The sequence below is a fragment of the Triplophysa dalaica genome, chromosome 7, assembly GCF_015846415.1.
Source record: "Triplophysa dalaica isolate WHDGS20190420 chromosome 7, ASM1584641v1, whole genome shotgun sequence".
NCBI lineage: Eukaryota > Metazoa > Chordata > Actinopteri > Cypriniformes > Nemacheilidae > Triplophysa > Triplophysa dalaica.
The window spans coordinates 15,815,182-15,843,144 of record NC_079548.1 but is presented as its reverse complement, the minus strand read 5'-3'; the positions used below and the strand labels follow the sequence as shown (position 1 = coordinate 15,843,144).

The 27,963-nt window shown below is 36.5% G+C and overlaps 1 protein-coding gene across 1 annotated transcript in view; it reads right to left on the bottom strand.

The window, feature by feature from the left end:
• Positions 1-27,963, bottom strand: part of asic2 (acid-sensing (proton-gated) ion channel 2) — a 243,554-nt gene that overhangs the window by 100,796 nt on the left and 114,795 nt on the right. The gene's annotated exons all lie outside the window — the stretch shown is intronic.

Sequence of the window (27,963 nt, the reverse complement as noted above, 5' to 3'; positions counted from 1 at the left end):
GTTTTAATAAATAATAAATATTTAATTGGATGATGTTTAATCGCTCAATTACTCATTTTGTTCATTAATTGATTTTATACATCTTCATACAAAAGCAGATTTCAAATACGCTTTAGAGAGACCTGCATGTGGATTATTTTTTGTCCAAAGACTTTTTTGCATATATTCAAAGATTAATAATGAAAAAGGAACAGACTGAAAATGAGTAAAGAAATGAGAAGTAGTTCAAGTTGTGATGTTTATGATAGAGCAAAACATGAGCTGTTGAGATTCTTTTACTTATTAATGTAAATTGCATACAATCTTCTAGAAGTCACAATGTCTTTTTGTTGTTTTTCAGAAATCTACACATCACAAAAATGACAAATCTTATTTAAACATCAATTTAAGCAAAAATATTTGTAGCAAATGAAAATTGTGTATTGATGCCATACAACACCTTCAAACAAGAGCTTCATTCAGCTCTCTTGAAAACTTAAAAGCTTAAAAAAAATTAAAGCAAAATAAAACTAAAAATACCGACTACCCATGGAATAACAAGCGAAATCTAATGATGAAATTACCTAAATCTCATATAAACATATTTGTAAAGTGTTTTATTATCCTTTCATTCTTTTTACACCGTCATATTTATTTTTGATCATATTACTGTTGACTCCTTCTATAAACAAAATAGAATTCCTTAACATAGAGTTATGATTGATTGATTTGTTAAATTTATTTCCTTATCCATTTTGCATTACTAGCCATAGCAGTAAGTATTTTTATAAGACGTAATAAAATTACAATAAATGTGATTTATAATTGATTGGTAAACCCTTAACTTCAGGATTTACATGAAAGCAGCAGACCGGGGACTTGAGTGTCTTGTAAAACAATGTGTTGGCTCCATTTCAAAAAGTTGTTTGCATAGTTATATGACAAATAAATGAAATTGAATTGGGCATGAAAGGTAATTTTAATATGCCAACTAGCAATCACTGAACTGATTTAACGCCAGTCTTGAAATCATACATTTTAATTCATTTCAACATGGAAAAGATTTATATTCGCTTCACTCTCCTCAAATCCCAAGTATAATCTACATCTTCTGTCTGGAGCCCTTCAGCCATTACTTATCAGTTAACATCACATTTCCCCTACATTCTCATATCCTCTACAGACTATTCATCCTCCCTGGTCATCAGTACATATACTGGCGCTGGGCTCCATTTCAGAATATATAATGCAACCCATTTGCATTTGTTTTTAATCTTTTATTATTAAACAATTTTATGAGCAAAAGGATGTTAATATGAAGAGACCTCAATGTCACTGCTCACGAGAAACTGTGTCTTCCCGAACGCCCATCACAGTGTGAAACCCTTCATCTTTTACAGTACCTTATGTAGTTAATAGAAACATACAAACAAGTCAGCAGCCATTGGGAATAAAATTTGCTACTTTACACATCGTGTCTTGATAAACAGCCTGGAAACCCCAACTTTACAGTTATAGTATATTTACAATATATAAAGTCTTTACACAATGGTGTAAAGTGTGTCAGCTATCAATTTCACTAAAATGACACTTCATTTTAAATACAAAAAGTGCAAATAGAAAAAGACAGATGTAAGAGGGAAGCTATAACTTCACCCACCTAGCCATTGCCATCTTGTGATTTACAATCTTGTTTTATGTATTTCCATTTCTGTGGTTATAACTGTGGCTTTCTAGTAAAGTGCTTTACTGGAAACTGACCATTTTTTAAATCACACATATTGCTTCTACAAAAGAATATACAACTGTTCAACAATCTTGAAGCTCATGGTCTTTCCCAAAAGGTTTATACCTTCATCACTTAAAATTAATTTCTCTATTAAGATTTGAAATTGGATATTTACCTCCAGAACCCTACTGTGTACTCGATTTTCCCACAAGTTAAAACTGCTTCAATAGTAAGCAAGAGGGCTTTTAAAGATCAGGTACCACACGCAATTTCTGCCAATCTCATATTAGTCTTGAGTGTCTATGCAGCAGTATTGCATCGTCATATCTTCAAAGAGCATTTAGTTTGATTTATAAATCAGAGATACAGCCGTTTACGATTATTTCCGGAAAAAGATGAGCTGCTGGAGGCAGCCAGGGGGTACGGAATTACAGCGCGAGCACACAATAAAGAACATAATCAGATTAATCCCTTCGTGTTTTCTACATTATGCACGTACAGTACATGCCGATCGGCAACAAAACACAGACCTATGACTTAGTTTGACTTACCGCGTGCAGTTCATGTCCGGGATCTTTTTAGCACTGGGACCGCGTCGTCTATCGGTTTCAAACGATCTCCAATTCCTGCATAATATCCACCATTTATATAACATCCATCACTGAAATGCCGTGAACAAACAAACACACCTTAACTTCCCTCACTATCGCATGAGTAACAGGCTGCACAGCGCACAGGCCCACAGCGCAGCCAATATTGATAAGCGGGTCTTCCTATCGATCGTTGGTTGGCGCATGTGCAGGCTATTTCTTTTGCCTTACCGTGGGCGTACTTTTCCAGGAGAATTGCCCAATAAGAGGAATAGGATCCCTGTTTTGAAACAGGCATCCAGACCTAAAAAAAACTGTATGAAACAAGTTGGAGTGCTGGTGGAGTTCATCAAGAAAAGAAATACAACGTCATACGTAGAACTAGTTTTTTAACAAGTTGACCATGTTAAGCATGAGAAGCCAGCAGATCTGACAGTGTAAAGACTTCAGAATGAATGAAATAACATGTTACACGATCTTTAACTCACTAACAAGAATGTCCAGCTCTTACTCAAAGCAAAACATACTGAACATGACACCAAACACCAGAGGGGTGCACACAACATACTTTAAACAAATAGACACTAGATCCAAAAACATAACTATATGTCTAATTTCATTAAAATGAATATATTGACCAATAAAAGAGAAATTGTAGAACAGAAAGCAGCAGAGAGAAATTTTACAAAATTCTGTTCACGTTACGGGTCCTGACACAGATTAAAATACATGTGTGTGTGAAAGAGCGCTGACGAATATAAACTTCTCGGCTGAACAAGGTCAGTCTGCCTTATTGAGAGTGTTCACACATTCATAGTTCTCACAGACTGCACAAACAAACAGGACTAATGCATATTAAATATTACTGAAATATCACTGAATTATAGATGAGCACACACACGGGTCTTAAATCTAAGATAAGTATGTAATTCTCCTGAGTCCAATTCAGTCGTGGCAAAAGTGCTGAATCCCAGATAGCCAGTATGGACAACTTATTGATCCAACAGTATTAATTACGTAAAGCTGGGAGATTAAACACAGGTAACACCCACTATCACAGGGTCAGCAATAACCTTTAACAAGTCAGACATCTATGTAAATTGTGTGCATGCTGTTGTTCATGTTGAACATGCCTATATTGTAGGAATCAAATGTTAGTAAACCCTTAATTCACCATTTGGACAAGCCAACAGCCCCATCTTTAGAAACATGACTTTAAAGGGATAACTCAACTACAGCTTTCCTGTAGCTCAGTAGTAAGAGCATTGTGTTAACAATGCAAGTCTGTGGGTTCGAGCCCAGGGGATTGCAAATACCTATGTATAAATGTATAGGATCACACAATATAAGTCGCTTTGGATAAAAGCATCTGTCATCATTTATTTACCCTGTTTGATTTACAAACCGGTAATATTTTCTGTCATCTACAAAACCCAAAGGAAGATATTTTGAAAAATGGAGTTTTTGGAAACCAAAAACTTCGGCCCCATTGATCTCTATTGTATGGACACAAAACCAATGCAAGTCAACGAGGACCAACGGTTTTCTGTCCAACATTTTTCAAAAGATCTTATTTTGTGTTCAGCAGAAGGAAGAAAGTCCTTCAAGTTTGAAATGACAAGAGGGCGTGTAAATAATGACAGAGTTTTCATTTTGAATGTGAACTAGGCCTATTCTTTTAAAACAATTGAAGTTGATGGAAAGTCCCAACCTTGACTGAAAACAAACACCCTTACAATGTTGGAAAATATGAAATTTGAGTTGAGGACCCAAAAACAGATAAAAAACAACAGGTTTCTGTAGGGGTTAGATTCAGGGTCAGGAAGTATGATTGTGTGAAGAATATATACTATAAAAGGGAGACAGAATAAGTTATGTTATCAAACAGTGTTATTTTATCTGCTGTGATTGTGCATGGCAGGGTTTTTTTCTGAAGTGATCTCAGTAATGGAGCTGCAACATGCAGAATCACAATTGCATAGCCAGATACACTCCAGTTCCTTAGAATATGCAGCATTATGTCTATATAAGGCAAGTACTTTCAGACTTATGCAAAGACCTGAACTATAAGTCCAGATACAAAGATATGTTCAAATCCATGCCAGAATGACTGAAAAGTGGCAGAATCTCTAACTGCCAATCAAAGTGAACAGTAATGAATTACTGTTTCTATGAGGCATGCTGTATGAGGCATAATCATCAACAACAAAGCCATTCCTGAAAATGAAAGTCAGAAATTATGCACATCTTCGCCAAGCTGTGTCATTTGTCATCTGTTATCTCTATCATGCTCTTCGTGGAACATTTACAGCATGCATACTGGCTTGTACAACTGTGAACATTTGCACAGACTGAAATTTAGAAAAATGGCAGCAAACAGTCAATGATCATGTCAAACAAGTCAAGAGAGTGCAATAAACGACAACACAGAAGTGCTTGAAATTTCATAAAATGCCATCTTGAAATATTTGAGTATTAGTGAAGTCTAAGGGACTTATAAAAAATTCAAGAATAGATGTGTGCAATATTAGAAGTACCAATGGGCAATATTTGAGGAGTTTCTCATTGTAGTGATCGATTATGAGAGGAATGTGCAGCTAAAAGAGTTTGTACAGCCTTATCTCTAGAGATTTTTTTTACTCATTTACATACAATTCACCCAAGAATAAGTGATGACTGAAAAAGGACAAAAAGGATTTTTATGTTTCTTTCAAAAGTCTTACTGTTTATGTCAAGTCTATAAAACGGAAATGGTGTTCAAAAATAAGGATGAATAAGGCATATTAAAATACAGAAGAATAAAGATTTTTGCCAAGGTGATCGATCAGGAAGTGTTGTGAATGAGGACTACTCCAATAGCACAGTAATCTATGACCTCACTCTGCTCAATGAGTTTTTTAATCAAGGCGTTGCCAAATGTGTCTGATGTGAGAAATGGCTGTACCACAGATCACAGAGCTACTGCTTTAAAAGAAGGAGACTATTGAAATTAATGGTCGGGCATGCCTCATCAGACAGGAAAAGGAAATGAATAGTGTTTATGTGTGAAGGCGAGATTAAGAGAGAGAGAGAAAGAAAGAAAGAGAGATTGAAATGCCGCATGTTCTCAATGTCGTCTACTCTACGTCATTGGCAAATGGTGGGCATTCTCTAGTAGATAATGCTTAGTTGCTAGTGGGTGGGCGTTTTGCTCAAGAGAATGAAAAAGGAAGTAGATAGTGAGAGAGATGGAGGGAGGTGTGGCTTTTCATCAAGACCACATTAGAAAGCCACTACATAGCCACCATGTTGTGATTTGTGCGGGGCGGATATCACTCGGAGATTCACGCCCTGGAGAGGTGGCAGTCTCAATCAGCGTGCATTTATTGCATCAATGGATCACTGCATTACAACACACATCCTTCAGTTAGATGGTGCATCACGCGCACATCGACACGCATCTCTTACACAACTAGTGCAACATCTGTTGCTTCCATGGCGAGACCTAATTGAATGGTAATTAATTTGCAAGTAGAACCTGTGTCAGGTAACTTTGTCCCCTGTGTGATGCAAGATGCAACGTCAATCTGTAAAATGATGCAATTTCCAGAATTAGATTCTGATTTATACATTTGACAGATGCGTTTTCGTAATTGACTCACGGTGCGCTGTACAGTAGATTTGCTTTTGAGCAGTTCCTTGGGATTCAAACCCACAACCTTGTGCTAGCAGGTGGGCAGCAGGAACAGCCGGTGAAGAAAATGAAGTCTGCATGTGTTTATTGGCACTCACAGTGTGGGTGTCCAGCAGGAATCTACGGCAGTCTGTCTTGCAGTAAAGTCCCTGAAAATGAACTCATTAAAGGAAGGATTAGAGCAGGAGAGAGGGTGGGTGGGAGAAGAAAGGAGGGGGCGAGATAACAAAACTATGGTCGACTAATCGACGGTCAGAATGAATGGGTGAAAGCCTAAGAAAACATAGGAGTGAAAGATAAAGCAGCATACCGGTGATTTAATGAGAGCCAGGAGGAGAATGCAATCTACGCTCTGTGGTTCTTATCCAAAGAGTGTTAAAGTAAAGGTCCTTTTTTGTCAGACTCCATAAAGTAGAGCAGCTGAAATACTTGTCAACCTGTGGTGCAACCTTTCAGTCTAATGGTGCTGCATGGGAAACTATTCAGCATCTCTCATTCAGTCTCGCACAGATTTAAATCATCAGCACGCACACCACCAGTACAGAAAAACCTCCATTAGAGATTCATCTTACACTGATGTGAGAATGTACAAACTATACTGAAACAAAATCACAATGATTAAAAAAATATTCATGTCACGAAGAGCAAAGTGCTTTTTGTTTCTTTTTTAGAAAGAAATATAATTTTCAGTTAAAATCTAAAAATGCACTTCCGCCCTGAAATGACTATCTATCTCAAAATTCTCAAAGATGTAAATTAGACGCCTTGGGCAGAGCGTCTGTTAACTCCTCCCCTTCAACTATCAGTCTGCTGCCAGTTTCATTTCAAAATACAACAGCTGATTTTATACATCCAATCAATTTGCAGTAAAAAAAGTAAGCCACGCCCACACATTTTCTCTTTTGAAATTCCTTTTTGCCCAGAAATACATCAGAATACGGAAGTAAAAATGATTGCAACTTCCGGTTCACGGTGACTTTAAACTGACAACATTATAATCAAACACTGGGAAAAACATTAAATTACTTAAAACTCCCAAAGACCTACTATAATACCTTTCAATACTGAACAACTGAAATTGTCCGTTTCGTAATTCCCAAAATGCAAAGAACGGACTTGTGTTCTCATGGAGGCCAGTCTTTTGAGGCAGCCTTGAAAGAATAAACTCGGATGGACGCCTCACAATGACTTCTGAGACTTCAAGCAAGTCTGCCTTCCATGCATCCTTGATATCAGGAACACATCTGGGTGTTTTGATGCTGTAGTAGAGTAGGCGGGGCGAGACCGTGGTTCGAGTCCGGTGAGTAATTGTGAATGAGCGCCAGCTGTGTGCACACCGGGCTCGAATCACGTAGGAGATTGGGAGCATAAAAAAGGAACGAGCGACCGGACCGTCGAAGAGAGAGGACCGGGCCCGAACATATGTTAAGTTTATATTTATGTTCTTGTGTTTTGTGTTTATGTTTTGTTTGCCGGCGGTCGTCCGTGAGGGGCCACCGGCTGTTATTATTTCTGTTATTAAATGTTTAAATGTTTGCCGGTTCCCGCCTCCTTCCTTCCATTTTATGGAGATGTATTACAGATGCGTTCTCTGTACTTGTGTTTCCTAGTACTGTAACCAGACTTTTCAGTTAAAGACAGCGGTGGCGCTAGGGGTGGTTTAAGGAGGCTGAAGCCCCAAATGTTGTCTGTAAAGCCACAAATGTTTTTAGTATGCCCTGTACGAATCACATAGGGACTATTCATTTCACATCTTTTGCATATGTATGTTTGTTATTTTAAATCTAGACGTGCGACAAGAGCGAGAACTCGAGATCGCTGAAGAACCCGTTTGAAAAATAGCCATCAACTTTTAAAGAGGAACAAACTCATGCTGACATTTCAAAATAATAAACATGATTGCACAACTAAAAACTATGGAATATATAAAATGGTACAAATGTATTATTTAATCATGTTTAAGTGCATGATGGTAAGGAATTGAAATAATGAGAATTCAGTTGTTGATTTAACTTAAAGAGTAAATATTTTGTGATTTTTAAGGTCCTACTTTGGTTCATTGAGTTTCCAACAACAAGATTACGTACATACAAGGTGTAAAAACACTTTCATTTTCAAATAATAGACAATTATAATTACCTAACTTCTTGTTTAAGTCTCAAATGATTCATTTGGCGATTCATCTTTCTGACCCCTCTTTTCTATCAGCCTGCTCTGATCTGATTGGTCAGATGGTCTAGTCTGCTGTGATTGGTCTACCGCTTGCAGTGTCAGAAATGGAACGTAGGCGAGCCGCGGGCATTACACGAAGTGAAGCAAATCAGAAAACAGGGAAACATTTGGTAACAATTTAAGTGTAAATAAGTACATTTTACAGCGAACACCTCACATCTGACAGAGCAAATATGGGAAAATGATTTGGGTAATCAGAAAGAATGGTTCTTTAAAACAACAATTTGGCTAATTGTCTTCCATGTAATGTGTTGTCACACGACCAGCTATGGTAATGATTGGTGCAGTTCTAGACTGTTCAACAAATTAAACAAAGTGTCTTCAATCAAACCAAGGGAAATGGGAATGTGTTACCTATAATGTCAGGGGTGTTTTGTGGTCTTACTTGTGGATAAGCAGGGCAGGATGCAAACAGATGTACTACTGCTTTTCAATCAATTGCAATCAACAACAAGGTGAAGCCCTGCCAATGGAAAAAAGCAAGTGCGTCGTTTCAAATCGGTTTTACAGCAAGGGATTGCTGTTTGTAGCATGACCACACAAGAACCCTCAAAGCTATTCTAGGCATCCGAAACAATTTTGGTACTATTAACATTGTGTTCCTGTTTTCAAAATCTTATTTTTTCAAGTATCTGAGGAAATAGCTCTAAACGGCTTTAATAAAACAACCAATATATGTTTTGGCTTAGACAGTTTTATTAGGATTTCATGCCAGTGAGGCTGTTTTCCAAACACAATATCGTTCTAATTAGCTCGTTAGGCTGTTACATTGGATGAGGCTATTTGCTCATAAATTACTAACAAAACGCTGCAACTTGTTTAAAGGAACAGAACGTGTATGCAAAAGAGCTAGCACATAGAGGGTAGTGTGCCGTGATGGTTAAAGTTCAGTAAATACCAGGAAGTAGCTATTTCAATCCATGAGTTGTAGCGCCATACTGTCCGTGACCAAGGCGCTTGCTTCAGGGAGTCTCTGTTAGAACTCAGATTCAATATAGATAAAACCTGATCTAAACCGATGTTAAATGCTCACTTAGACATCAGAGGACAACCCTAACCAGAAAAGTGGCACTAAACTGTTGGCAAACACGTTGTCTCTAAGTTCACTACAAGTTTATGTTACATTTTTGAAGGGACGCTCAGCCAAAAATGACAATCCTACCATCATTTACTTACCCTCAAGTCATTCTAAATCTGTATAAAATATTTGTTCTGTTGAACACAAAGTAAGATGTTTGGAAAATTGTTAGCAACTGACATTTCTGGGACATCATTGACCACCATAGTAGGAAAAATTCAAATAGTCAAAGGTACCCCAGAACTGCTTTCTCTCCTAAACACTTCAAAATATCTTATTTTGTGTTCAACAGAACAAACAAAAAAACAATACAATAATAATTCCCAATATGGTAGTCAATGATGCTCCAGAAATGTCAGTTACTAACATTTTTCTAAAATATCTTTATCTGTTTAACAGAACAAAGACATTTATAGAGATTAATCAGAACAATTTGAGGGTAAGTAAATAATGACAGAAATTTCATTTTTGGGTCTACATCAGGTCATGTGTCTTTTGACACAATTTCAAGCCATGTCTCATGCACTTGCTAACAGTTTTCACCTCAGCACAGCTTTTGTAAACCTTAAGGAATGGAAATTATTTTTTTTATTTTTAAACCCAGTCCACAGGCACTGGAAACGCCACACAACCCATGTTTCCCTTGACCAGGTCCACCAATAATTATGAAAGCCTGTCACTAAATGTGTCAAAACTGAGGGAAATAGGAGTGAAATACCCTCAGATAGCTTTCTGCAATCGCTGAGGTGAAGAGAGAGACACATAATCACAGATATTAAAGGGTGCTGACAGCTGAGTTAATCGAAGATGAAGTCTTTCTAAATCTGGCAACGCTTATGGTTACAGGCCTTCATTTTTCAAGTCAGGTTCTTCCAGACAAAGCAAGAAGGCATAAAAAGTCCTCGCCAATAAAAGCAAACATTGAAAACACAGCAGTAAACATGCGCTGTTGCAGTGCCGCTAGCTGTTCCAGGTCATCTCATCTGCAGGCAAGTAATCTCAGTCGCTCCCAGGGCTCTTTAGAGCTCAGCCTGTATGTGTACTCTAGACCAGCTCGACCAGGGAGCAAAGAGGCACAGCACAAATTATAAGCAATGATTTACTGGAGCTTCTCTGCCTCTTTTATCAGGTCTCAGAGACGCAATGGGAGAATATATTATAAACTGACTATAAATGAATGCAATTCTCAGACTTCCTTTAACAAAGTAAATTATCCATTAAACATATGTTTGTTTGTTTGTTTGACAGAATGCGAACGAGGTATAGAGTAGATTATGAAAAACTGAAACTTTATGAAAATACTGATATATAGCTTCATGAAAACATTAAGAGACAACTTTAGTTATGCATTTAATCAGCATTTCTGCATGTTTTGCATATTTTTCAGTGTCTGGTGAATTAGAAATGACCTAAAGTCAACCAACAGAAATGTGAAGAGAGAGATGCACGACAGTTTTTGGAAAAAATCGTATCATCAAATATTTTTTTAAGTGATCCTAAAATGAAAATCAGTATTGTGTACTATTGTCCCATTTCAATGAGATTATATAATGTTATCACGTATTTATTGTGTTTTATTGTGTTAGTAAGCTGTATTTTTTGTGGCTTCAATAAAAACAAACCAGCTGCAGCTTGAATGATATTAATTGGAATGCACAATAACAATACAATTTTAAAAACAGAGTTATCTCATTTTGAAAATAAACTCTTCACTTTCATTTAGAATTGGGAAGAAATGTTGTCCCTATTGACCACTTTGAATGACGTAAACAATGCTGATCGAAAGCTGGTCCAGAAAAGCATTCTGTTTTAGTTTAACACAATAGACAAATGTTAGAAGAAAATACAACTGTAGCAAGATTCCAAGGAATGGGAATAACGAGGCGGGAACCATAAAACATTCAACAAACTTAAAAAAAAAGGTTCCTGTCGCTTGTCCTTTTATGCTTCCGATCTCCTGCGTGAGTGATGTGAGACCGGTGCAACTCCTTTTCACTCGCGTCACCAGCCTTGCGTCATTACCTCATGGCTCTCGTCCCGCCTTCCTCGCTACAACAACCAACAGAAGATTTATAACCGAATCAAAATATCAAATAAAATCTTAAAGCTTTAATTATACATGTAAGATTTAATTGACCAGTGTGACATTTTTGGGATGATCTATTGCAATATAATATATATATAAAGCTATGCCTTCAGAAGTGTCTTAAGAGCTTACACAATACACCACTGGTCCCCTTGCATTTTATTCGCAACCTTGGCGCTAGATTTCACTGACTGGACCTTTAAAAATAAGATAGAAATGAAACCGGATGTGTTTCTGGACCAGTGTTTATACCAGGAAATGTGGTCTATAGTTCACAGAAGGTAACAAAAATGAACCTTTTCAACTCATAACTATAAAAAGAAAATTATGAAAAATAAGGAAATATTATTTCAAAATGATCTCTTTTTAATGATATGAGATATACTGTATGTATAAAAATCATACATAGACTTCAATCATGGCGGAAGTTTTTGTTTCAAAATGAAAAGAGGCTGTCCGTTTCTGACAATGATTTGAAGATTATTCTATTTCTCTGGAAGGCCAGGAAAGAAAAGTTTCTCAATATGTCTGTGTTGACACACTTGAAGCCTTAGAAAGTCTGCTCACCATGCCCATCCAACATATCTGACCTTTTCAAATCACCAAGCAAGTGGAACATTTCACATACAGCTGCTTTCTGTTTTCAGAACAGCAATAAAATCATTACAGAATTTCAGCACAATGGGATGTTCCTGCTTCCTATTTCTACCATCACTCTTTCTCTCCTTCTCTCTTGCTCGCGCAGAATGGATTGGAACAGTAATGTTTCATGGCATCTTTCTCATTACTATCTTATAAAAACATCTGCGTCCAGTGACATAACACATAACCGAATGAAGAAACCCTGACAGTCCTGACATGATGAAAACATCAAGTCCTTTATCTCATATATACCATGCAATTACATTAAATGTGTAAGAATGTGTTTTAATTTAGTCCCACTACCTTTCTAAACAATTCCATAGAAGTTTCCTTCGGTTAGTTGTTTCGGTGACCAAGCCTGCCTACCAAGCAATGGTGCTGCTCAGAATGTGCGTGTGTGTTTGCAGAGTGATTCTGACGTGACCTGAATTACCAACTGGGCTATTTATTCTCTTTTCAAACACATACACTCAGCTGTGACTAATCACTGCAGAGTCAGGCACAACAAGCACCAACACAAAACTACATCCTCTCGTGGGCCAGGCATATGAAAGGATAGTCGCCACAAAATTTAAATAGTTTAAATAACCTGCACTTTAGCAGAGACCATTCAAACCAGCCACATTTAAAAAATGAACACAGATGCAGCAAACTCTTCAGAAAACATCCTACCCATGTAGCCTTGGAGCTGCACAGTAAATTAAGTTCAAACCAGACATGCAGACTTCGAGCTCTGCTGTAAAAAGCAAATCCAACGCAGCACTTACCTAGACCTAAAGCCCTAATAAAATGAAATTAATGGTCCGTAAAGATCTGATATACTTTAAATAATTTTCCTCTCATTAGGACCTAAAGAAAAGCTAGCACATAAAAGCTGAATTTAATTCCAGTCAAAGGTTGGTACTGACTATAAGAAAACATTTGGCCACCTGCCACAAGTCTTATTTCAATGTTGCTAATGACCACAACCACAGAACTATAGTAAACGTCTGAAACCTTAAGCACTATTCGGACAGGACAGAACGCCTGTTACAATTCTTATTATCCAACGTCTGGGATTTTATTTACGAATTCAGACAGGACTATGCTGCATACCAGATATTTGGGATTAAGGATATTTCCATCAATCATTTCTGGAACAGCGCTGTTTTAACATTAACTTAATGTTACTAAAAACTTTTTATGTCACTCAACCAGATGTTATTTTATCAATATTCTGAATCCAAGGTGTATTGAACGCAGAACACACTCTCTGTGTTTATTATGATACAAAAGTGTTTATTTTCTACATCTGTGGAGAAGACCACCTCTTTTGAAAGTGTTGCTGGTGTAATTTCTGAAATGATGTCATTTTAATTTAGATTTATTAAAATCAATAAGATTACTAAAAACTTTACTAAAAGTTACTTAACATAATCTAGCTGCTACAAACACACACACCCATACAATAAAATTTAAGACATTTATAATATTATGACATAACATTATTATTGAGTAGAGAAATCAAATGAGTACATTATCTTATCTGAAACGAATATAACAGTGGCAGTTTATTTTGTACTTATTTTTTGTCAATGCCAAATACATCTTCATGCTTATTGCAGGAATAATATGCGTAAAACGTCTAAATCTCAAGGTATACAGAATACTGAACATCACAAAGTACATCTGTGCAATGCCAACTTTTCAAATCACCTTCGGGAAAACGTATCCCTTCCTAACAGGGCTTGGAAACAGTGAGGGAAATGCTTCTATTGTGACAATTATCATGCATCATTCTTCACGATATTCCAAAATTCCTTTATTGCTCTTCACATGACCGAGAATTATATAGATTTTACATCACAGAAAACTAGTTCACTTTTGTAACTTTTTGTACTTTGCATACTGTCTCTTAAAGTTCATGACAGCAACATGCTGTATAACACAGAGCTGTTAATTAACAAACACTTTAAATGAGAAATGCTTTTTCTTGGCCATTTAACCTAGCTTTAATATCAATAGCACAGCTCCTTATATATTTCACTGTTCTGTGGAAATATTGGGTTCTTTACTTCTTATCGAATGCCGGTGCGTTTGACATCAGTCCATATACGCTCACAGTTCTGTCATTACTCATTAAAATATTTGATTTAATTAGTAATCAAGATGCCTGGTAAGGAAGGAAAGGTTTGGTTTTAACCCTATTCACATTCCAGGGAAGCCACTTATTTTAATAATATTCTTCTGTTGAAAATCTCTAAAGCCTTATATCTAAAGGGCATGTTCTTAAAAAGCGCATATAGCGCATACACCCTGAACAGCAGAATGTGCTAATAAACTAATTAACAAGGTGGTACCATACATACCGAACATGTGACAGTGTGCATTAAACCCACGTAAAAATACCACAGAGCTATCCAATAGAGCATATAAACATATTGCAGAAGTGGTTCTCATTAGTAGCTTTCACTCCTACTGTGAGACCTATGACACGTTTAACTTAATCACACCTGCTCTTCAAATTTAACTGTAATGATATCATTTGAAGGCTCCAGAAATAAATTGAAATCATGAATCTCAGTGGTGTTTAGCAGCATATGAGCTGTAAGTCACCTCCTAATCGGATGATGGTAATAGGTCTGACGGATTGATATAGACAGTCTGAAAATGCTCCAGTATTATTTCCTTTCCTTTAGGGCTGTAATGAGAATGTGATCTAACTAAAGTAATAAATGTGCATATTTTCTTTGAAGACTTGTCTCTCTTTCTTTCTTTCTTTCTTTCATATCAACTTTGCCATTGGTATTATATTTTTTACTGCGTGTTGCCATGGTAATTGCTCATGGTAATTGTAAACTCTCTGCTCTTCACTGTTGGTGGTCAGGGGTCATGAGTGTGGGTCTCAGAAAACATAAAAGACTAATATAAATTGTGTCCTAATTGGTACCTTACTGCCGTTAAAGAAACTTTTTTTGTATCCTAAAAATGTAGGCAAAAATATCTGTAAATTGTTACTGTCCAAAACCTTGGATGTCCAAAATCCTAGTTTTTTTAAGAAATGGAAAGAAAACTTTGCTTTTTAAATTATTAAATGTTGTAGCCTTTTTAATTGATTAGATATTCGCAAAATGGTGAAAAACATAAAAGTTTACTAATAATAATGATTTTCACGAATCACAAAATATGAATATGCAAAGTTTCAAAGGACAGCGGTGAAATACATTATACTGTATTAAGCTGTGTGTGACATGCATACCAATGCTAACTTTTCACATATACTCATATTTAAACTAATAATAAAATAATAGGCTAACCTAGAGATTAAAGCAGTGTCCTTGCTTTTGATTCCTCGAAATGTGCCTGAATCCGCTCCATGTCCCTCACACCCCATGAAGAGGCAACACAACAGTGAAAAGTTGGAATATTGCTAATGATGTCATTAGACCTTCAGCGGGGAGCCGATCAATCACGGGGGTTATTAGTGCTAACGAAAGTAAGGCACGCACACCATTAGTCAACAACCATCGTTTTCAACTGTTTACTAAACGGACACAGAGGGAGATGTATTGCTGTCTGTATTGTACCATCAGTGTGCAAATGAAACTGTATATGTGTGTGTGTGTGCGTGTGTGTGTGTGTGCGTGTGTGTGTGTGTGTGCGTGTGTGTGTGTGCTTAGTAGCAGGGCATGCCAGATGGCTAATATGCCAAATCAGCAGGAATGTCACAGTGTAATCTTGTCTGTTGACAACCAGAAACAAGTCCGGAAATCTAAAGGATCAGCAATAATGTATCAATGTTGCCTCCATGGTACTTTCTTAGCAATTTAGAGTTCAGTATAAAGTTCCCATAGAACATTTCAAGGAAATGTCTCGGATGAAAACTACTGTTTATTCCGAGTAAACTGAGTAAAATAATCATAAAAACTTAGGAAACATTTAAGATTTTACGTGAAAATAAAAATACCATGAATGATACTGCAGAACCAAATATATTTGTAGTATATTGTTTTTTTTTTTTGGAGTCTGTTCAACGTGTACTAAAGGTTTACTTACAATTACAATTTACACATTAAAATCAGTCCAATTATCTCATTTGTATATAAAATGTAAATTGTTCATCGCTATTTCAATTTGATTAAATTGTTCATCCCTATTTCTTTATCCATGAACCAGTTTGTTTGTTCGGAGTTGTACAGTATACATACTGTAATGAAATACTTTCACCATCAAACTACAGTTAATCACTTGAAAAACACAAAACAAAAGAAAAACAAAGCAAAACGTAAAGATAAAATAAATGTAATTAAAAGAAAAATTGAAGAATTTGTTTAATATGATAATTTAGACAGCCTAATGCTTGGCGAGATGCATTCCCTCTATGTAATTTCATTTCCATAAAAGTGCCCTGGAATATTTGAATAGTTTGTTGAAGAATAACCTAAATGCCTTCTCCAAATAAAATATTTGTACCAATATGAAATCTCAATATGAAGTCTGAGTCATCAGAAAGTGGCAGCCCAAACAAACTGCAGGGTTTTATTCCTCAAGGGAAAGCTCAATGGCAGCACCCATGTTTTTATCATGGAGATCTCTGTCAAGATTGAATCAGAGTTGAAGGAGGGGAAAGAGTGATGACACGGTGGGTACAAAAGGAAGGAACCTGATAAAAAGCTTGGAGGGAGAGAGCGAGAGAGAGAGAGAGAGAGAGAGAAGAGGACAAAAGGTGAAATGTTTTACAGTTGATTCCCTTAGGGACCTATCCGGCCTCCCCAGTGATGGGATTAATAGACGGCATTAAAAACTGTTAAGACACTCACCCTCATGCAGCAGCCCAAGAAAAAACACGCACATGAATTAAAGATGAGCTTCCATTATTCCAACGGTACTTGAATTGACTGGAACAGATTTTCAATTTGCATTTTTCTGAAAAACCTCTAGCATCATCCTGTCATTTGGCAGGAACATATATTTTGATCATTTTGTTTAAGATTCTGTTATAAATAACCAAAGTTATGGCTGGTGTCAACCAAAAGTCTCTTCGTCTTACATTTTCAAATTAAAATAATTTAGTTTGTTTCATTTAGTAATAAAGTGCTTATTCATTCATATGTTTTTTTGATACAAAATGTTTTTTATTTGTGCGATCTGCGATGTTCGATGTGGATTTTTTCCATTATAAAGTTTTTCCATTGTTTATTTGTGTCTTTTTTTAAATACCAGTGCATGATATTTTAGCATCCAAGCAATTTTTTGATTGCTCACTTGTTTGGGCAAGAGTTGACAAGCAGAGAAAGAGAGAGAGACAGCGAGGGCACTCTGCCAAGTGACTGAGAAAACGGCACAATTTAATATACAAATAAGTTACTAACAATCTACTGTCATTACAACAGAATATTTGCGGGAAATGCAGCCTCTGGGTATTTGGGGTCATTTGTGAGTTTCGGCAGGCCTGTTTTTAAAAATAAAGTGCTCCCACACAGAAGAACTTTGTTGTTGTTTGTTTCACAACCATGGACTGGCCCATCCCTGGCATGCTTCCTTATTAACAACAATACTGCTAATTTATTTTATTACTTATTATTTATACATCGTTATATCGAAATGAGCAATCAACACATCTCAAGTCCAATTACTCCGTATTCATAATACAGCATTCGTGATGCCAAGATGACCCACACTGCATGTGCTTCAATTCTCAAGTGTGCAAAGATACTTTCTAACCCCAGGTAATGAGCTGCAGAGCTTAACTGTATACTACAAATTCATACCTCCAGAAGATCATTGGTCAAGTACATCAAATTCTGAACATAGGAATTGGGACGAAACCCATAGTACACAGCTGACTTGTGGAAGTCAAGTGAGGACAACGAGAACTTTGGGCTAAATGGAGACCCATACTTAGCACAGATGGTTACAAGACTAAATGAGGCATGAAGGCTGGGTCCTGAATCAGATTGTTCCCATGGAGACACTCTCTGAAGAGAGAGGTTGTTATCTTGATGTCAATGCCAAGTATCAGATCATACATTGATTAAATCTGGCCGCAGATCCGTAATCCGCTCACTGTACCAACTGCCACTGATCACAGCATGTCTATGGGATGTTCTTACAAGAGAACAAACTGAATATTTTGTTTGGCACGTCATGCAGAATCCAAAATTGGCAACAACTGATCAACCCTATAAAACAAGAGAAAGAGAAAAGTGATGCTTTGGTCACCAAATGGTTTCATGGACAACTAAATCCCAGCATGCACAGAATGTCTTTCGGCCAATATCTGGACACAGTACATTGATGAAGGGAAATGGGGCATGTAGCCATAGCTTGAGAATAACGTTAACATTGTGCTCTAGCTACATATAAGCGCTGGTCATTATCTTTTTAAAGCAACCATGGCACAAATGAAAATGCCACTGCGTTCTATGATCACCACTTTGCTAATGTATCACATCCTGCAATCTTCTCTAAAATGACCGTAAGAGGCACGTTAAGAATATTCATGAACCTTTTGGGGTGTTTCTAATCTCTAGTCATTCTAGGCTTCTCGTTGCTTTCATCAGATGGTCCCGAGACCCCCGGGGAGAGAGAGGGAGCGGAAAAGGTCAGTGATCCTGGTGAGGGATTATCCGTAATGAGGCTCTTTAAAGGTTACCTGCATTTGATCAACAGCGTTCTACTTCTAGCCCACACAGTTTAAAGAAGACAAGCACACGGGCATTGATTCAGGCTTTTTGCACTGTTTTCACTGTTTGTCGCTTGCGTATGTTTGTGCAGATAATCTCTGTTAACAGGAACTTTCTTTTTCTTTGACAGAATGAATATTGTTTTTCTTATATACTTTTATACAGAAAAACATATTCTGTATTTGATTAATATTATATGAGAATAGTGATGAAAAAAGATGTTTTGATACTTTTGTGGTTGTTGTTGCAATGGTACTCTTTGACTTCAGTTTCTAAATTAAGATAATGGCACAAGCTATTGTTACACTTTTCTGCTGCGGCAACATAAGGAGGGACAAATAATATACTCTAAATAGTCTAGACACATGTTTGTGCAGATAATCGCTGTTAAAGGGATAATTCACCCAAAAATGAAAATTCTGTCATCATTTACTTACCTTCGAGTTTTTCCAAATCTGTATAAATTTCTTTGTTTCCTACTACCATAGTAGGAAAAAAGTTTATCAATATAAAAAGTAGATAAAAAGGGCCCCAGAATTGTTTGCTGTCATACATTCTTGAAAATGTCTTCTTTTGTGTTCAACAGAACAAGTATTTGTCCTACTATGGAAGTCAATGTGGGGCAAAATCTGTCTGGTAATAAGTATTCTTCCAAATATCTTTTTCTGTGTCAATCAACAACTTTTTTTTACAGATTGCGAACAACTCGAAGGTGAGCAAATGATGACAGAATTTTCATTCTTGGGTGAAGTATGCCTTTAAGTAACATTAATGAGGTGGTTCAACATGTAAAGCCTCTGTCTTTTTTCTTTTTCTTTTACAAAACTAATATTGTTTTTCTTATAAACTTTTATACAGAGAAACATATTCTGTATTTGATTAATAATATATGAGAATAGTGATGAAAAAAAGATGTTTTTATACTTTTGTGGTTGTTGTTGCAATGTTACTCTTTGACTTCAGTTTCTAAATTAAGATAATGGCACGAACTGTTGTTACACTTTTCTGCTGCGGCAACATAAGGAGGGACAAATAATATACTCTAAATAGTCTAGACAAGAACGTTCTTGATTAAAAGTTGTAATAATTATTGGTTTAGAGATGCAAGAAGAAATGAGCTCTTATTTGTAGCACACAAAGAAAAACAAGAGAAAAACATAAAGCGTGGGCAGCTTGGAAAGCTTGTGTCAAAGAGTTTCATAAATGAAACTATGCTTTAGTCTCTAAAATCCATACTTTCCCTGCCAGTCTTCTGTAAAGTCAAGTTGAAATGAATAATTTTTCTTAACGTCTTTGAATAACGTCATGAAATGACAGGTTCTTCAAAACTCACAAAGGTTTTCACAAACAAATATTCCAAAGACATAAGAGGCACTCAAGATTTGGACCCTATTTTAACGATCTAGGGCCCTTTCATACACTGGCGGCAGTGTTTTTTCCTAGTTTCATCTTGACGCAGTTTACATTTTCACATCCTGCGCCATGTTGCATTTGCGCCCATTTGAGCGCCCATGGACGTGCTGGTCTGAAAACGAGGTGTGTTTCATGAGCATTGTTGGCACATTGCTTTTTTGAGGCAACTGAAATAGACTTTCCTGCAACTGTTTTCAATCCATTTTGTATATTAAACCCATATATGCTGTAGTTTTCTTGTTAAGTTTAAAAATGTTAAGTGTTTTGTTCATTTTGTATACCATACACCTCATATTTTGATGATTATTCAAACCGTAGGGAGAATTAAAAGCAAATATTGTTCTAACACTGTATATCTCCCCTACATCACTTGTGCCTTGAAAAAGTACTCATCCCACTTCATTTTATTCATATTTTGTTATGCTGCTGCCTTATCTTAAACTACTTTAAATATATATATATATTTTAATTAATCTACACCACATGCACAATAATGACAAAACAAAAAACATATTTTTGACAGCTTTGCAAATTTATAAAAAATAAAAAAGTTAAACATTGCATAAATATTCACACCCTTAACTCAGAAGATGGTTAAAGCACCTTTACAGACTCAAATCTTTATGGGTATGAAGGGACAAGCTTTACACATCTGTATTTGGCAATTTTGTGCCATTCTTCTTCTCAGACCCTCTGAAACTTTGCAGGTTGGATGGAGATCACCAGTAGACAGACATTTGCAGGTTTCTAGAGAGATGTTCAGATGGGTTCAAGCCCAAGCACTAGTTGGGCCACTCAAGAACATTGTTTAAGCTGTATGCTTAGAGTCATTGTCATGTTGGAGAAAGAACCTTCTGCCCTGTCTAAGCTTCTAAATGTTCCGGGCTAGGTTTTCATGATCATTATCTCCGTATTTTGTGCCATTGAGCTTCTACTCTGACAAATGCCCCAGTTCCTGCAGCTGAAAAACACCCCCACATCATGATGCTGTTTCCAACACACTTTACCGTTGAGATGGTATTGTCTGGAGAAAACAAGGCTCTGCTCAACACCTGTACATGATGGATAAAACTGAGATTCATCAGACCAGAGAATCTTGTTTCTGACAGTTTGAAAGATTTTTTGAAGCACGTTTTTGCATATTTCAAGTTTTCATGTGTCTTCACTGAGCAAAGGCTTGAGTCTGGCCACCCTGCAATAAAGCCCAGATTGGTGGAGTATTGCGGTGATGTTTGGCAAGTTTCTCACATCTCCATATATGTTCATGGAGCGACAAGAGTGTTCATCAGCTTCTTTGTCACCGCTCCAACCAAGCCCCCATTCTCCATCGATGGCTCAGTTTGGACAGGAGGTCAATTCAAGTAAGAGATCTGGTGGTTCCAAACCTCTTTCATTAAGGATTTATGGAGGCTACATGCTACTGTGAACCTTTAAAACAGCAGATTTTTTCAGAAGTCTTCCCCAAATTTGTGTCTTGATACAATCCTGTCTCAGAGCTCTACTGGCAGTTCTTTTGACCTCATGTCTTGGTTTTTACTTTGATATGCATTTTCAGCAGTAGAAACTTTTATTGAGAGGTATGGGCTGCTCCGAATCATGCTTATTCAATTGAATTTGCAACATGTTAACACCACTCGCAGTTTGTAAACATCAACAAGCAAATCTAATGCTTCTGAGCTAAATTTCTAGTGTCCCAGAAAAGGGAATGTGTACTTATGCAATGTACTTTTTTCTCTTTTTTATAAATTTGAAAAGCTGTCACAAATATGTTTTTTGTTTTGTCATTATTGCGCATGGAGTGTAGATTACTGTAAAAATAATAATAAAGTAGCTTAAGATAAGGCAGCAGTATAACAAAATGTGAATAAAATGAAGGTGGATTAATACTTTTCAAGGCACTGTATATAGGCCTAAATAATTTACAAAAGAAATACTGCACTCAGATATTCCTATTTTCCAGGAGCAACACACAATTTCAGATTTTGATGATTCACTTATGCAACAGTTTTTTTCCATCAAATGTTCTCTAAAATTACAGTTTTCCTCCCTCTAATCCATCTTGTCTCCTAGACTAGAGTTATCTAGCAGGAAATCAATGTTCATGGTTTTGCTGGGACTAATCTACTGATCTTTCAATATGTCTCGCCCAAACGTTCTGTTTCAAAAGGCGATACATCAAAACAGTTATAGTCTTGTTAGTATTCTAAGTATCAGAACAGGCAGGTTTCAAGGGCTACTGTCTTTTAAAAATACTGAGATTGTTGGTAAAAATCTCTTTGAGATAAATGCTATCATATTTGCATAAGTGATGGTCTGAGTGATCAGATCAACATGCAACGTTTTTCATAAAATTAATTATTTGGCAACAGTCCATCGTGTAATTGCCTGCCCTTCACGGCTGCTGAAATTTTATTCATTTACTGACAAAACGTATTATCTTTAGTTAAGAGTCTGCTCTTATACAGGAAATATGATGGGACGTTTTCCTCTGACACATCCATTAAGTATTGCCCTACATCCATCACAGAGGCTTAATCCAACCTCCAGCTTCAAAACTGCTTCCTTCAGCCACGATAATAATGTAGATTATATTGTTATTTGGAAGTAACTTCAGTCGTATTCTTTGTGGGATTTCTTACCTCTTCATATCATATAGGAGAGAGTTCTCAAAGTCCTAGAGTCAATCAAGCAGGTTAATGTATTTATGCCTGACTAACTGAAAGTGAGAGAATAAAAGTGATGGATGACTTCAATGTTTGATGAAAAGCTTGTAAACTTTAATAAATACAAACCACAGAAGCTCACATAAATCACTGAAATTATATTTCCTTCACTGTTAAATAAAAGTGAGAGGTACACTATTCATAATGTTTCATATCTCAGTGACAAACACACCACATGATGGTAGTATATATTCACAACACTCATTTATTTCAGCCAGACTTTTTTGTAATCACATAAGACCAATTAAGATCAAAGGGTGCTGGTTATGTGATTGTAATGCATGTCTTTCCACTTGGCTGTGAGGATAAAGGGCCACCTGAGCCCTTTTAGGCCCTTTAGCCCTTTTTACTAAAGCCATGGAAAAGCATTTATCAACACACCTTCTATGGGTGCACACCTTTCATTTTGCTTATTTATGAACTATCTTCATTTTGCATGAAGACTTCTACTATTCTACTAATATACTATATTTATAAAACATTATTTTTATAAGAGATGCCATAGGCTTTGAAAAATGTGAAAGATCATGTGAAACATGTAGTTAAATTATACTCTAAAATGTGTAGTATGCGTTTAAAAAACATCATGCATTGTAAATTGACAGTTTTAACTTACACAAACATAATTTGAACATATTGAACATGCATCGGTGAATGACATTTTAAATCATTTGGATTTGTTCCAAACGTAAAGCCATTTTATAGCTCTTCAGTGTACCATCAACGTATTGACATTTTTAAATCATTTAGATTTGTACCAAACGTAAAGCCAACTTTAAGCTTCACAGCGGAATGTCGACGTATTGACATTTTAAATCATTAGGATGTGTACCAAACGTTGAGCCAACTTTCAGCTTTCGACTTTCAACCTGTATATTTTTCCACTTCCTACTTGATCTTAAGAATGCTGTTACACACCCAATGCACAAAATGAATCCATCATAATTAACCTTTTATATATAGCTAAAATAATAGTGATTACTTCAACCTCATCCATTAGCAAAAGCTAATGTAGAACTGTAACCATGACTACAGCACTTGGGTATCTTAACCTCTGTCATCTGAAAGCCAACAGGTTACAAAACAAAAATCTCAAAATTCTCAAAACTCAAGAGCCCTATGAAAAACAGTAGCCTATTGTACAGCAGAAGGATATGATGGTTAAAGTGCTCTTTCTCAGGCGACTCCATGAGGGCCAGAATAGCCGCATACATTGAGACACGTGAATTAGCTTGCCAATTATATAAACTGCCATGGGAACAATCTCTATTCTCGGCAAGTGTTATCATATGAGAAAAGCAAAGAAAACTAGTAGATATGGAGACACTGTGATGCTAAAGAGTCTCTGTGGGTCACATAATCTTCACTGCTAATGATTTGAGTTTTTTCTGTCCTTACTGGCATTTGGGGAATAAGTGGAACAAAAAGACAAGACAAGAGAAAGTAAGAACCGTCTGCATAGAATAAAATGTGAACCTTCAGACTTTCAGATTTCAAAGCACGTTTTCTGAAGTTTAACCTATAAGCATCTTCTTCTCAGGCATGAAAACCAAATCCTGCCACATTCAGCAAGGCATAGTACTAAATAAATAAATTGATAAAACAGCACTAGCTGAAATGGTACTGTTGATTTTGGGCCGTGCAGAAAGAAAGATATCAATATCTCCTACACAGGTAGTCATCTGCTGACACCCACTTCATTTCTTCCCTTCAGTGTGAAATTAAAATGAAGGTTTATGCACTGGCAGCACGGCAAAGTGTTTTTTCCTGCACCCTGGCTTTAGAAAATCGCTGATTTTGGCAGTTTTACTGTGCAGAATGCTACCTACTTCTTTGATCCTGCCACAGGAAGAGCAAATGGAGGACTGGTTGTTAAGCTCTTTCAAAGGTACAGGCATGTGTTGAGTGCTTGGTTTTGGTAAAAGGAAATTTGAATTCAGAATGGTTTGCCTCAATGTTTCTAGCCATGGAAATGGATTGGAGGAAAGAAATGGCCGATATTGTCTGCAATTTACATAATTTACGTAAAGCACCGGAGATACTGAGACGTTTAACAGAGAAAACATAACAGTATGATGATTTATATACAAAATTTGGCAGCTTGGCAAACACAACAATAGAACAATATGCCTGAAGAAGGTTTAAGTTGAACGTTCACAGATCTAATTCATAGTCTTAACAATTTTAATAACAATTTTATTGCCCAAAAGTTCATTAAACACAGATTCCTCAGTTGTGACACATGTTGTGTCAGTTTATAAGTTAGGTTGTCACAATAGCAGGGTATATACACGAATCATGGTGCTAAATTTAATACATTTTTAAGACTCTTTTCATACATTTTAAGACCTCATCGACACTGGTTACATTGGCGACACTTTAACTTACATATACTGACTGTAAGATAGCTCAACTAAACAGCCTCAGTTTGTGAAAACTCCTTGGTAATGCAACATAGTTCAGAAGGGTGGGAACGAAGCACAAGAGTATTTATTGAGTGACTAACCCAATGGAAGGTTTATTAGAAAGAGCATTGTGTCTAGCACTTAGCATGTGGGACCGCACAGTTTTGATCCCGATCGAGGCTACACTAATCGCCTTCCGACACATAAGAGCAGTATGTCTAACGGTTATTCCCAGAGACAGCCATGGTTCCAATTCCTTATCCTCCAACCATTTGCAGGCAAACTTGCATTTCCCCATTAGTCAACGATGTTGTTTAACAATTCGCCTACGCAATGATTCAATTCAGGCAAACTTTAGCATATGACCTCTTTGGACGAATCTGAAAAGATGATTCACAATTGAATACCTTGTAAAATGGCATTTAAGACTTTTTAATACTTTTAAGGGCCTTCATTTTCTTTTAATACTTTGTAAGACCCCGTGGACACCATGAATAGGAACCTGCCATTTACAACATATTTTTATGGTTGGCCATAAAAATCACAGCAGTACAAAACAACATATTATCGCTATGATCAAACCCCATGACAATTTTAAATACATTAAGAGAACAAAGTATTTAAAACCAATTCAATATACAGAAACACGTCTACAGAAAATCAAGATTTTTACACTTGATAGTGTCCCTGAGAGAGAGAGAGAGAGAGAGAGAGAGAGAGAGCACGCCAGTCTTTCCTCTGGTGGGTAGGTACACAAATAGTATCAATTTAAAAAAACAACAAACGTTTTGTTTGTGGGTTTTTTGTGTTCTTCAGTTTGTGTTCTTTCCTTCCGTGTTCTAATTCACATTTGTCATCCCTTGTTTTGTTTCTATGAATTTGTTTGTGTGACCTTTCCAGAAAGCCTGTAGATAAAATCCATCTCTGTGACTATAGAATGGAAATGTGTTGTTGATGTTAGCAGGGCTGACGGATGCGCCTTCTTAGGGGGCTTATCTCACTAGGAGGTCGAACTGACACATGCTGATGTCCCATTTAATTTACTTTGACAGGGCTGGACAAATTCTCAAGTTCAGAGACAAATGTATGTACTGTGTCTAAGATATAACTTGTATTTTATTGCATAGTAAAAACATACTGTAGCATAAGAAATGTCATACAAGTGGAATCTAGTGTTATAAGATTTTAACCTTTGAACTAGAGCAAGTAAACAAAGTGTACAATTCAACACAATAACAGGAAGAGAAAAGTAGCCTTTGATAATGTAAATTAAAGGAGCATTGTGGAGATTCTAGTGGCATCTAGTGGTGAGGTTGCGAATTGCAACCAGCAGCTCACTCCATCTCTCCTGTATCGAAGCACTATGAAACAGATCAAGTGTGTTGTCACATTTTTGCTTCTTTGCCGAAGGAGATAATGTATTTACAAAACACACTCTGTAGAGCAGTTTGTCCTTTTAGGGCTCCTAGAAACAACATGCTGAATCCCATGTAAGGGCACCCGTGGTGTATGTAGATAGAAAAAGCTCATTCTAAGGTAATAAAAACATAACACTTTATTATGTAAGGTCTTTATACAACTCTGAACACATAGTTATGTTTATACTGTTAATATCAACAAACACAACCTTATTGCAAAATGTTATCAAATATTGTTTCATTTTGACGATATGACTCGTGTTTACACATTAACATATTTTGTTGATAATTCATGACTATTTGTGTTTGCAATAAAGAAAAAGTGTGTTTCTAAATTGAAATGTTTAACAGAGAGAACTTCCCTGTAGATTCCCCATAGAAACACTTTTTCTTTTTTTAGAGCCGCTTCCTTCATGATTTAGATTCATAAAATTAACAGTAATAAAAAATCAGGCAGGTTTATGAGCTTTCTTTTTTTTACGAAATAAAGTAAAAATACAATAACAGTCGAGTCTACTTAAATACAGAAGTATTTCTTTTTATTTCTGCATGTCTCTGAAAGCATAGTGGCCATATGCAATCAAATATTTGTATGAATATATAATAAATGCAACATATGTATATATATGTTTTTTTTATCACTCATCCGTTTAAATTTTATTAAGCATTTAAAATCTGACCAATTAAGGGCGTGGTCTCTTGAGTTACAGGTGGTTTCACCTATCAGGCAGCTCAGGCAGCTCCTCCCACGTCCCGCCTTTTTGCCCATTCCCGACTAACCGGGAGTGACGCACTGCCCACTTAAGGCTTTAGAATTGCTCTTCACAAACCTACGGGTGACATCACGGACACTACGTCCATTTTTTATACAGTCTATGATCTGTCCATGCAACAAGACATTTTTCTACATTGCATTTACATTTAGTCATTTAGAAGACGCTTTTATCCAAACCGACTTATAGATGGTGTAAGCAATGGAAGCAATTGGGACAGCATAAGGACAACAAAAAGCATAAGTGCAATCAAAAAAGAAGACTGGTCTCATAATTCCTAACACAGTATAAAGAGCTAAGTTAGATTTTTTAGTAGTAGAGAACAAATAGAAGTCAGAATTGATGAGTCAGGTGTTGACAGAAAAGATGTGTTTTCAGACGATTCTTAAAGATGGCTACAGAATCTGCAGATCTTGTAGCAGTGGGCAGATCATAGGTGGAATCGATCCGGAGAAGGTACGTGAGAGAGATTTTTTTACCTTTTTGGGATGGCACCACAAGACGTTGTTCGTTTGCAAGAGCGTAGGGATCTGGCAGGTACATATGTCTGTATGTCT